The 12,756-nt window shown below is 42.3% G+C and overlaps 1 protein-coding gene across 7 annotated transcripts in view; it reads right to left on the bottom strand.

Annotated features, from left to right (window-relative positions):
• The window catches only part of RASAL2 (RAS protein activator like 2), a 162,951-nt gene that overhangs the window by 40,014 nt on the left and 110,181 nt on the right, over window positions 1-12,756 (bottom strand). The gene's annotated exons all lie outside the window — the stretch shown is intronic.

Genomic DNA, 12,756 nt, shown 5'->3' on the forward strand with positions numbered 1-12,756 from the left:
CATTTCTTGGGCGAAAAGGGGTCGCAAGTGGGAAAAGTTTAAGAAGCCCTGGTCTAAAAGACAGCAACCAAGTCAAGGTCACTCAATGAGCTTCAAGCTTCTGGGTGTCAGGCCTGTGTCTCAGTTTCGCTTTTCCACCAAGGATTGTTTTGCATTTTTGAACTCTTTGAAGTAGACAGTACTCCGTGGGAACGGAGGCATCTCTAGACTGTTTTGAAATAGTAATCTCTTGAGCCTGATCTGTGCTGCTGAATACTGAATGCTTTTTTCTATGCTTTTATATAGTCAAGTGTATCCCAGTGGCCCCCCCCCATTGCTGTCTTAGATCCTGTATGCTCTGCAACCCTATGCTGCCAGTAAACCATCTTCCTTGGACCAGTGTGTCTCCTGCCGTGGTTATTGGTTCTGAATAGGGACTAGTGCTGACATTAAGACAGCAATGGGGGGGGGGGGGCACTGGGATACAGCCAGTGTGGTTGTAGTGGTGAGAGTGTCTGACTATGATCTGGGTGCCCCAGGTTTGAATCCCGGCCTGCCATTCAATCTAGCTAGGGATCCTTGGGCAAATCATACACTCTTAACCTAATCTACTGCACAGGGTTGTTGTTAGGATAAAAATGGGAGGACAGAGTGATGTAAGCCGTTTTGGGTCCCCATTGGAAAGAAAGGAGGAGTATAAATGAAGTAAATAAACAAATCCAGTTTCCCTGGGTACAAGTGCCATACTTCACTACTGTGCCATGCAAGCTGTCCCGGCCCAGAGAGCATCCTACTGTTCACAAGAACGGACAGAGAAGAAGGATTATATTCTTTTTTTCCCCCAAAAACAGAGGTTCCCCCCTTTTCCCTTGTTGCACAGAATTCTGTCCAAAGCTTTTCTGAAATCTATAAATAACTCAGACCTGAAATAATGCCCATGCCAAGGAAAACAGGTAAGCATTATGCTGGCTGCTGGCTCTTTCAATAGAGCATCCCAGTTCCATTGTGTCTAGACCAGCAGCCTTGGCTAGTCTTAGAATATTCCTACAACAGCTTCTGATGAGCTGGCTCTATCACCCTTTCTGAGCTGATGGTGGTCTAGACATGGTGCGGCTGCGAGTAAGTCAGGACCTCTGCCATGTTCAGGCTGCTTCTCAGACGTTCCTTTCCAAATCCCTTTACCACTCCTTGGATTTAATTTCTGAAAAGTTTTTCTAGGTAAAATGTTCTCAAAGTAATATAATCAACCAACAATAAGATACATGGTGTTCAGCACAAGTCACTCCCAGGAAAACTAAAACGGAAAACTAAAACCTTTTCCCCCCACCCCCAATATTTACTAGACAGAGTTTCCTGAAACATACCCTGTAGGTTACAGCAAAGGAAAGTACTGGCGACAGATTTGATATATACTAGACCAATGAGTAGGGTTGGATTGATTGCCACTAATATGATGGTACCCCTCAACTTTTCATTAACTAAGTATCCAAGAGCAAACCATCTCTGTTATAAACCACAGTCACAGAGTGGCCAAGTGCACAAAGGGTGAACAAAGTGAAACTGAATCTAGATAAGACGGAGATGATGTTAGGGGAGGGGACTGATCTTTCTTCAATGGACGGAGTGAAGATTGCTCTATCCAATCAAGTGAAGCACCTAAGGATGCTCTTGGATCCCTAGATAACCTGGAGAGAGCTGTTGTTTAGATTCCTCAGACATGTTACTGAACTGAAAATGCAGGACCCCCACCCTCACAGCAACACTGAGGAGAGGATGGCACATTCTTCCCTTAAATTGCTTCCTTGACTGGAAAACCCCCTCACTTGCTTTAAGGTGAGAGATGGGAAAATATGTAGCTTTTTCCTCATCCAGAGCTAAAAGTCCTGAAAACATTTATCATTGGAGAAACAGCACAATGGAAGATTCCCTTCCCTAACCCAACAGCCCTTATCTACACTGGGTGCCCCAAGGCTGCGTTTTGCCAGCTCTATCACATGTAGTTTGGTCACTGAAGTGCCATTTATGCATACTCCCGACACACGCCTTCTCATCCCTTGAAGACTGATCTGGCTTGTTCACACTCATCCATGCACCTGTACACAGAGCTCCCCTTGAAAACAGCACTGGAGCTTTAACCAGCACACTATTGCTGCCCATTTATTAACTGGTGTGTCATAGCATATTCACACATGACACCTCTTCTGCATGAGTTACGCTAGCTGATAATTTTCTTCAGCATTCAGTTTAAGGCACTGGTTTTTAAGTTCAAGCCTATTGTGGACTGGAACCCACATTCTTTTTTTCTTTTTAAAAAAAGTCTTTCTTCATATGTGTCCTTCCATCAATTAAGATCAGGTCAACAGACTATGTTGACAGTCCCCTTCCCATTCATCCACTTCAAATATCTCACAACACTTATCTGATGATTGTTTACCTCCTACCTTAAACCATGATCCAAATAATCTGTATTTTAGTTTTAGAAAAGGATGCTCATACTATTATCTAACAAGATGATAATAATTAGTTGTTTAAAAATCAGGAAGCAATTTCCTGATAATTTCCCCTTCAGTCAGGAGTATGAAAATGATTCTGTCTCTACTTGAATATAACATCTCTTTTTGAATGCTATATTTATTGGAATCTTATACATTGGGTTGGCTTCATGGTTCTGATGAACTAGCAGTGATGCTCTCCTCTGATGCAAAGAGCTTTCCCCTGACACAAGAGGCTTCTTGATTAAGATGAAGTCTCCTTGGACCTGGAGGAAAGTTCTACTGCTAGCATAATGGATCCCTGGGATCTGACCCATTATATCATTCAATTAAAAATTCTTATCCTAAAAAAATAGTTTTACTGAAGAGTACCCTATGGGGTTGGCGTAAATCAGCTGTGAATTGATGGAGCTTTCCACCACTAAGAGAAAGCGGAATGTATTTTGCCTTCACTCCTTACCCTTTTCAGGTCACCACTTTTGTTCTAGTAGTTCTCCTGTGCTTTGAACAGACGTTGCCAGGGCTACTTTTCCAGGATAGACAAGACCTCATCTTAATTTAATTGATTTCTGAGTATAAATTCCTCAGAAGGCACAGGAGCACGACCAGTTAGAAAGGTAGCAGCTACAGGAAGGGCACCGTGGTAGAGTGTCTGCTTGGCTCAATCCCCAGTATCTCCAGTTAAAAGGTCCAGGTAGCAGGAGATAGAAAAGACCTCTAGCCAAGGCCCTGGAAAACCATTGCCAACCTTGATGGACCAGTATAAGGCAGTTTCATGTGTTGATGTATCTCCATCCTGCCTCCAGCCACTTCAGTACTAAACATTGCTAGTTAAGTCTGTTTAAGATAAATCCTTTAAACAGCTGGAAGAGCTGCTTGGCTTGGTTCTTGCCAGAGACCATCCTGATTTAGAAAGTGTTAATCAGAGAAACTGCTCACATTTCAACATACACAAGCAAAGAATAAGAAAACAATTTTCAAACGCAAGATGACAACCTGAGTGTAAATGTTTTGATGTCTCTCTGCTTCTTCTAACTGCTTGTATCAATGTAAATCTAGAACTTCAGCTGTGAACATTCAATCACTGGCTTTGATTAGACAAAGATTATCTAAAACACTGTTTTTAAAGCTACTCTAACACATTCCTCCATTTTGAATATCTCCAGCCAATGCACTCTCCTAAAGGCACTCTATGAATTTATTTTTTATTTTCTTGCCCACTCTCTCAAACCCAAGAAAACAGTAACAAACAGTGCTACCCAAGAATTCACATCTGTTCCAGGCTTGGATTTGTACAGTAGGGAACTAGCAAGGAAAAGTTAAAGGAATAGGCACAGCATTATAATGCTCAGCTTATCACAAACAGTTTGGATCAACTAGTTTCCTATGTACAGACAACTAATTGCTTTCATACCAGCACACCTACATGAAACAATTGTACAGCCACCTGACCGTGCAGCCCCAAATCATAGCGGCGCCATTTATCCTGGGTACCCCCACACCTCCTCCTCTTTGGCTACATCTCAGAAGAGGAATTCCTCAGCGCAAGGGCAGCCACGGCCAAATCCAGACCCAGACACGGTGCAGATGCTTCTATTGTAAAATTTCATAGTCAAGCCTCCTGGAAGAGCCAGGCCAAACGACCAGCCGGGACGCAAAACAGCTTCGTCTACACAGGCTAAGCCGTCACCCTCCTTCTCCTCATCTTTCACACACTGCATTCTGTCCCTCAGGTGACACAAACAAGGTTTCCTGGTGTGTGCCCAGCTCGCTCAGCCCTGGGCCTGTTGCCATGGAGCTGCATCTATAAGGAGATTAGAGGTGGAAGACAGCAGGGAGAAGCTGCAGCCGGCAGAGCTCGGGGAGCCCGCTCTGCAAACGCAGGAAAGGTGACCTTTCCGAGGAGAGGAAGGAGACCCCTCCCTCTCCCTTCCCGCAAGTTAACCAGAGAGTGGAGTCAGCCTTCGAATGGCCTCGTGGGGACTGAGCAGGATAGAAGAATGGCACTTCAGAAAAGCCCTATTTATCTTGCCTCATATATGATCCTTCTCCATTGGGAGGCATTTACCACACCCCAGTATGCAAGTTTAATTGTCCACTAGCATCTGTTCAGCTTCCTAGGCAGACATACCGCTAGTTTTGAATCTTGCTTTCTAAAGGCTACCATAATGTGGTTGGGTTCATATGTACCACACACAAACATATACAAGGTCATGTGCATTTCAACGGGCTGCTTTTCCCCCTCCCCACCAGATTCAGCGATAATCTCATTAAATGATAACGAATGCTAAAGGCCTCCTTCACATTAAATGGCAACCCATGTGAATTAGCTGCCACCATATGGTTTGTCTCCACTCCATCACAAGCACATTCTTGTGGCTGATCGCAGTGGAGTGGGGGTGGGGGATGGGGTGGCAGCAGTCTGGCTTTCTGGGTCTCTCTGGCAGAAAAAATGTCTCCCTGTGGAGAGCAACACCCCCAGTGTGGCTCCTTTTATGTGAAGTTTACATTCAAATTCTGAACACTGGGAAAATGCCACGTGGGTCCAAATGGAATGCTGATGTAAATCAGTGCACTTCAGATGGCAGGTAAAATCTCAACCAGATGGAATGGTCCTCCACACACGAATGTCCCCTACCTGTAAAAAAGTAGCATGTCAGGGAAAACAGCAAGCCCAAACCTCTCTCCACAACTTGTTGCTACTCTGCAGCCATTCCCATTGAAGGCTGACCCAACCACAGTAATAAATGCCTCGGTTCGATTCAGACTGGATTACTGCAACATTCTGTACATGAGGTTGACTTTGTAATCTGCAAATGGTTCAAAACATGGCTTGCAAGGGAACAAGGGTCTGATGCAGAGATCCTGTAACATCTGTCCTTTGCCAATTGTACTGGCTGCCAATTTGCTTCCAAGCCCAATTTAAAAGGCTGTTACTGGCCTTTGGAGCCAGCATTGTGTAGTGGTTAAGAACGATGGTTTCTAACAGCGGACTTTAATATGGAGAACCGGGTTTAATTCCTCACTCCTCCACATTAGCGGCAGATGCTAATCTGGTGAACCAGGTTGGTTTCCCCAATCCTACACATGAAGCCAGCTGGGTGACCTTGGGGTAGTCACTGTTCTCTCTGAACTCTCTCAGCTCACCTACCTCACAAGGTGTCTGTTGTGGGGAGGGGAAGGGAAGGTGATTAGCCCGTTTGAGTCTCCCTTAAGAGGTAGGGAAAGTTGGCATATAAAAACCAACTCCTCCTCGGCTTAGGACCACAGATGTCCTTGAGAATGGGAATGAGAATGACTTGGTTCCTATAAGCCTGTCAATGACAGAGATCAGCAATGTGTTACGTGCCCTGAATGACAGAGGTGAGGTTGGAGGGCTCAGGGAACACGGCTTTTTCAGCACTGGCCTCCGAGCTTTGGCTTCTGAATATTTGTGCCAAAAGTGGCTCACCTATAAGTGGTATAGACAAGGAATTCATTGGAAGTGGGAAAGTTGATATATTCATTTAATTAAATTATTTATATACTGCCTCAACATCATAAATTTATGTACAAGAATAAAAGCAAATACACTAAACATCTGTTTGTGGGGGGGAAACAATAAACCAGCAACATCACCAAAACAATAAAACCAGCTGCACTTAGGTATCAATTTAGCAGCAAGTAAAAGGTGCAAATACATAGGCAACTATAATTAAGGAGAACAATTTAGCAGCAATGAAACTCAACCAAAGAAAGGCCAAAAACTAGCCACCTAAGTATAAAAGCTACGGTAATCAAGAAAAGTGAAACTAAGAAAGTTTCCCTAGCACCTGAAGCTTAATACAGGATGTGCCAGGCGTACAACAGAGCCTCTGATACTGATCTTAATGTTTTGGCAGGTATATATGGGAGAAGAATGGCCTGAAGATACTCAGGTTGCAGTCCATTTAGAGCTTTAAAGGTAAATGTTAATATTTGGAATTGTGCTCAGAAATGAATTGCTGGCGACCAAAGTGAAGTTATTTACATTGGTGGGTATGATTTAAATCAACATTTTGTGTTATTAGATACTTTCTAAATAAAAGTACATTATAATTTCTTGCTGTTACAGTAAAAAAATATTGCTTCAAAATGGTACAGTGATTACAGCATTGGACTAGGATCTGGGAGACCCGGGTTCAAATCTCCCCCTATATTATGAAGCTTGCTGGGTAACCTTGCACCAGTCACTCTCTCTCAGCCTAACCTACCTCACTGAATTGTTGTTTTGAGTATAAAAGAGAGGATGGGAAAATGTTGTAAGCTTCTTTGAGTCCCCATTGGAGAAAAAAGCAGAGTATAAATGTCAAAATAAAAAAATAATAATAAATAGATTTTAAAAACAGAAAAGTAGAAGGCATCAGGGGAAAAGAAGACCCAACATGAGATGGAGGGACTTGATAAAGGAAGCCACAGCTTTCAGTTTGCAAGACCTGAACAAGGCTGTTAACGATAGCACATTTTTGAGGTCATTAACTGATAGGATCGCCATAAGTCAGAAGTGACTTGACAGCACTTAACATAACACATAATAAAGATGAAAAGTCTTTATGCAACCTCAGACAGTAATACATTTCTTAAACATTAATAAATTACTGATTAAAATTGATAAAATAACAGGAAGCAGAGAGTAGGAATAAATTGATAGTTCATGCAATCGAGGGAAGTGAACAAGGATCAGTACTGGGACCAGTACTATTTAATTCGTTCATAAATTATTTGGAATTGTGAGTAGCCAAGGATGCAGGTGATACCAAATTATTCAGGATGGTGAAAAGCAAGGCAGATTGTGAAAAGCTACAGGGGGGTTTCTCTAAATTGTGTGAGTAGGCAAAGAGGCAAATGAAGTTCAGTGTAGGCAAGTGTAAGGTAATGCACAGTGGAACAAAAACCCTAACTTTAAATATATGTTTGTCAGGGTTTGAACTGGGGGAGACTGAGAGGGATGTTGGGATTATAAAGTGTGCAGCACTGGCGAAAAAGGCAAACTTTGTGCTTGGGATTATTAGAAAAGCGTTTTAAAATAAAACAGCCAATATTGTAAATGGCCACATAGAGAGCTATGGTGTGGCCCATTTGGAATACTGTATACAGGTATCAGATCTCAAAAGGATTTTGCAGAGCTGGAAAAAGTACAGAAGAGGGGAACGAAAAATGATGAAGGGGTTGGAACACTTCTTCTATGAGGAAAAGCTAAAGAGTCTATAATTTTTTATTATAGAACAAAGTGACTAATGGGGACGATAGAGATTTATAAAATTATGCCAGAGCTTTTTCTCCTTCTCCCATAATACTAGAATTCAGGGGCATCCAATGAAGCTGATGGACAATAGGTTCGGGATAGACAAAAGGAAATACTTCTTTACTCATCAAGTAGTTAAACTGTGGAATCTGATACTAGTGGAGGTAGTGATGGCTACAAGTATAGGCTTTAAGAGGAAACTACACTGATTGATGGAGAAGAGGTTCATCAATGGCTACTAGCAATGGTGATTAAAGGGAACCTCCATATTCAGAGGAATCAGCGTCAAAGGAAAGTGTGGGTCTCTTTAACCTGTTTGTTGGTCCTCCAGGGTAACTGTTTTGGATGCTGTGAGAAACAGGATGCTAGACTAGATGGACCACTGGTCTGATCCAGCAGGACTCTTGTAACAGTCTTACTGTTTTCAGAAAATGATAGACAATACATTGCTTGATTTCAGGTAACTTAGTGCTCATTGCTTAGAGACAGTCTCTCTCTCTCTTTTTACAACATGTAACCATTACAGTTTTTTTTTACAGATATCAGTTGGAATAATCATACTGTTTCTCAGCTTTAGTCTGGTTTTTGCCCTTGTCACATATAGTGATGAGGGAAAGTAGAGTTCAGTATTTAAAATTATGCCCTTAGTTCCACATGAGAACAGGCGGGCATAAAACCGGAGTATGAAGTCACCCAGATGGATTTGTCCTTGGCTCCAGTATTAAGCCATAATATAAATGAATGAACTATTGTGCTGTATGACAGCTGACGAAGATGCTTTTTCTTACAGTTTCTTCCTTTATGAAGAAAATTAGTTATTAAAAGGTTGTAATAAATTCAGTTTCCACAAATTTCATTTCAAACCAGATTTTTATATTTTTATATTTTATTATAGATTTTTATATTATTTTATTATAGCTAGAAAACAAATTCAAGAAGCCTAATTTTTCATTTTTAAAGTCTACTTTTATCCATCCTGGCAGCAACTGCAGTTGCTTTATGACTGGATAAGTCCAGATATGCCAGTCAAATAACTCTGCCACTGTATTCTGCATTAGCAGGTTTCTGGACAGGTTTCTGGAAAGGAGAGACCTTGCAGGGCACATTGCAAGGACCAAATCTGGGCGTGATCAGAACGCGGACAGCTGTGCCCAGATCTCGTTTTCAAAGTCAAGAAGGCCTCTGTACCACTCATAAGGAAGAGGGGATCTGACCTAGGCTCCAGTTTGGCTCCCAGAAGGTTTGTGGTAGGGGTCCCACCTCCATTACTGGCCCAATCCTGAAGGTCTAGATTTCATAATATTTGCCTTATTGTGCATGTATCCTTTTACAAAAAGGAAATCGAAGTCGCAAAAGCAATCACTGAGCTGAGAGCCGGCCCCTGAGTTTTCCAGGTTCAACAGCTTTAGATATAATTAGATCATGCGCCTACAAATGCAAAGAGCTGTCTTTCTAGACAAAAATAACAATAATAATGGTCCTACTGCAAAACACAAACTTCATCCAATATTCTAGTGCTGCTATTAACAAGAAGGCAATTTGCCCAACCCCCTCCAGGTCTGAGCATACAGATAATAAGTTGAAACCACTCCACTTGTTTTCTAATGACCAGCAATGATGGTAGATTAAAAGAGCCTTTCCCGTATTAGAGGGGGAAGGTACTGGAAAAAATGAGTGGTGCTTAGCGTCTCTGCAAAGATGGCAGTTAATCACAGAGAAGCAAGATTACAGTAAACAGGAAGATCATGCAGGCACATAGAGTGGCAGGAAGCCTGCTGGAGAAGGAGAATGTTTGCCCAAAATCTGTTTCTTCTCAGCAGCTCCATTATCGCCTTCCCCCAAATCCCTATTCCAATTACACTTAACCTGGGCGATTAACCTTTCCCCTGCTATCCTAATGCACCAACAGAAGGGAGTCTTGGCTGGGGAAATTTCAGCCGGATTTAAAACTGACGCCAATAGTAAAAAAGAACGCACCATACAATGTTTTATTTAAACCATGCCAATACATGTGTAACCCCACTATATGTGCAACACTAGTGTACAGAATGTTCCATGCCTCATTTACATTGCACTGATACATATGTTCCTCCATTATATGTGCATCAATAGCACGCTAATGCAACACCTGCTGGGATATTCTTTGACATGCTAATATTGCCCTTTTAGCAGTTGTGGGGAAGGATTAAATAAAATTGTTAGAGTACCGGACAAGGATCTGGGAGACCAAGGTTCAAATCCCCACTGTGTCACAGAAGGTTGCTGGGTGACCTTGGGCCAGTAAGTCTGAGAATGAATGAATTAATGAATAAATGACGCTGTACATGTGCATCATATCATAATTAAGTTCCTCCTGCCTGCCAGCATCACATTTAAATTCCAGCGTGGTGTAGTGGTTAGGAGCGGTGGACTCTAATCTGGTGAACCGGGTTGGTTTTCCCACTCCTCCACATGAAGCCTGCTGGGTGACCTTGGGCTAGCCACAGTTCGCTCAGAACTCTCTCAGCCCCACCTACCATACAAGGTGGCTGTTGTGGGGAGAGGAAGGGAAGGTGATTGTAAGCTGGTTTGCGTCTCCTTAAAGGTAGAGAAAATCAGGGTATAAAACCTAACACTTCATCATCATCATCTTTTAGAAGCTCAGAATAGTGGTGTCATGTTGATTCCCAAATAAAACCAAAATCCACTGACACCTTACTAAAAACATTTTATTTAAATATGAGCTTTCTGTTGTCAGACTTGAAGGGGCCACTGGACTTTTGTGTTGCTACAACAGAGTTAACACAGCTACCTCGTCGCAAGCGTCCATGTGGATTCCAGGCAGAGTAGGTAATGATTACGGCTTCCACTGTCTCAACTTTCTTTTCCTAGTTTTTGAATCATGTCCCTCTTTATTTGATGCCAGAAACCTTGAACAACAGAGAGTCTGATGTCCTTTTCAATGATTACTTTTTAATCTGACCACGGCGGAGGTCTACGAAAATATTTTAATGCCCGCCGTTATGAGCTGGTGATGATTCCAAGATACTCGTCAGTAATCCAACAGCACCCTGAGTAACAAACTGAACCTCAGTCCCACCACAATTGCCCCAAGAATACTCACAAGCTATTCTGATTCCAGAATGCATGCCTTAAACATTCCACACAATGGAATAGCATCACTCTGTTCCAACAATGTCTCCTTTTTGACTGGAGAACTAAACAAACAAAAAATCTTGGACATCCAATAGCTGCCTGCTATGGTATTCTAGAGTCAAGCACGCACAGGGAGGGGAAAGGGTTAAGAAAATCAAATTCTCTCTGCTTATGAAGGTCTCCTGCTGCTTTTGACCTATTTAAAAGCTAGACTCCAAAGTGCACATTTCAATTACTGTGATTACTGCGGGGGAGGGGTGCGTGGATGGGTTGGATTGGCTCTTTAAAATAACTAATAAGGATCAGAAATCTCTCCCTAAAGCAAACATGACATAGAGACCAGCACTGAACCAACAAAAACTCACACTCTAATTCATTCAACATCTTATTATACAAAAGAATCAAAAGAGGCTAATTATGGAGTTGCATCCTCTCACACAGTTAGATTGTTCTCAGACGTAATGCACCTGATTAAAAACACTACAATGCTCTGCTCTCAGCAGCCTTCTTATTAGAGATATGCACGCGCTCCAACACCAACTAATATGTCTTGATTTGTGCCAGGTCAGTATAATTCAACAGACAGAAGGTAGGCTGCATCTAGCTTTAAATCTCAGCTCAGTTTATGGAGTCACTGGGCAGCCTTGGGCAACACCCCCCCCCCCAATCCTTAAAATTTCCCATCTGCAAATTAAGAATAATAAATATCTAGCTGAATGACCCAGGCTAGCCCAGTCTTGTCAGATCTTGGAAGCTAAGCAGGGTTGGCCCTGGTTATTACTTGAATGGGAGACCAGCAAAGAAGTCTAGGGTTGCTACAGAGCCAGGCAACGGCAAACTAACTCTGTTTGTCTCTTGCCTTGAAAACCTTACAGGGGTCACAATAAATTGCCACTTGTGAGGGATGGATGGGTATCTCCACTCTCATTTTTCACCAACCAGTCAATGACTGGCTACTGGGTCACAGCCAGAGGGAGTATCAGCCTAGTTGCCTTGTTAACAGAGGTTCTGCCCTTGTTGGTCCAGGCATCCGTCCTTCACTGGTATGCTTTCCTTTGCAAAAAAAAGTGCAAAGGTACCAAACCAAAAGGAGCTCACTTTGTAGAAGGCAAAAAGTATTTGCAAAATGCCCCCTTCGAGCCCCCTTGCTCCTTCATAGCTTTCATTCAGGTCCATTTGCACTCTAAAGCAACAATGGATAAATACTTTCTCATACAAAATGAAGGTGGGGGGTATTATGAATATTTTTGTTTGTAGCTGCCTGTAAGAATGTGGGGACAGCTGAGCTGAACCCCAAAGAAATTGGACACAAGGAGCATTTCAAGCCCTAGAACTAATTACAGGCACCACAAGCTGTGTGATTTTCTACCAGCTAGCTGGAGAAATCACTCTCGTCAGTTAGCAAATGGTTCTGCAGATTTCATTGCTTTGTTACATAAGTCAATTTTATTTTAGTTGCAAGATCAGGAAGGATTACCTATTTTTGAGTTCTTTTCATTTTCAGACTCCAAGCACAGGCTGAGCATACCTGAAAGACACTTCTAATTTAAACAAACCAACCAACCTAGAGCTAAGCTCCTGAAGAGAGTGTTTAAATATGGTATGTTACAAAGGCTTTCCCTGTGTTCTTTTTGTATAGGTTGCCACTCATTGTGAAGTGCTAAAGATGGAATCAGACCTCCCATCCTGCAGTCCCAATTTCTACCCACTAACAACTGCATTCAAGCAAGCAGATATACTTCCCTATCAAGTTGCAAGTGAAAGCTATTTTCAGAAGGGTACTCTGTAGGGTGGAGTCCCTCATTTTGAATGCCTAGAAGCAATATGCTACAGAAAGGCATTTGCCAATGCTTTTGTGGGATCTAACCAAACTGGTGCAGACGGCAG

This window comes from Euleptes europaea, chromosome 2, assembly GCF_029931775.1.
Source record: "Euleptes europaea isolate rEulEur1 chromosome 2, rEulEur1.hap1, whole genome shotgun sequence".
Classification (NCBI taxonomy): Eukaryota; Metazoa; Chordata; class Lepidosauria; order Squamata; family Sphaerodactylidae; genus Euleptes; species Euleptes europaea.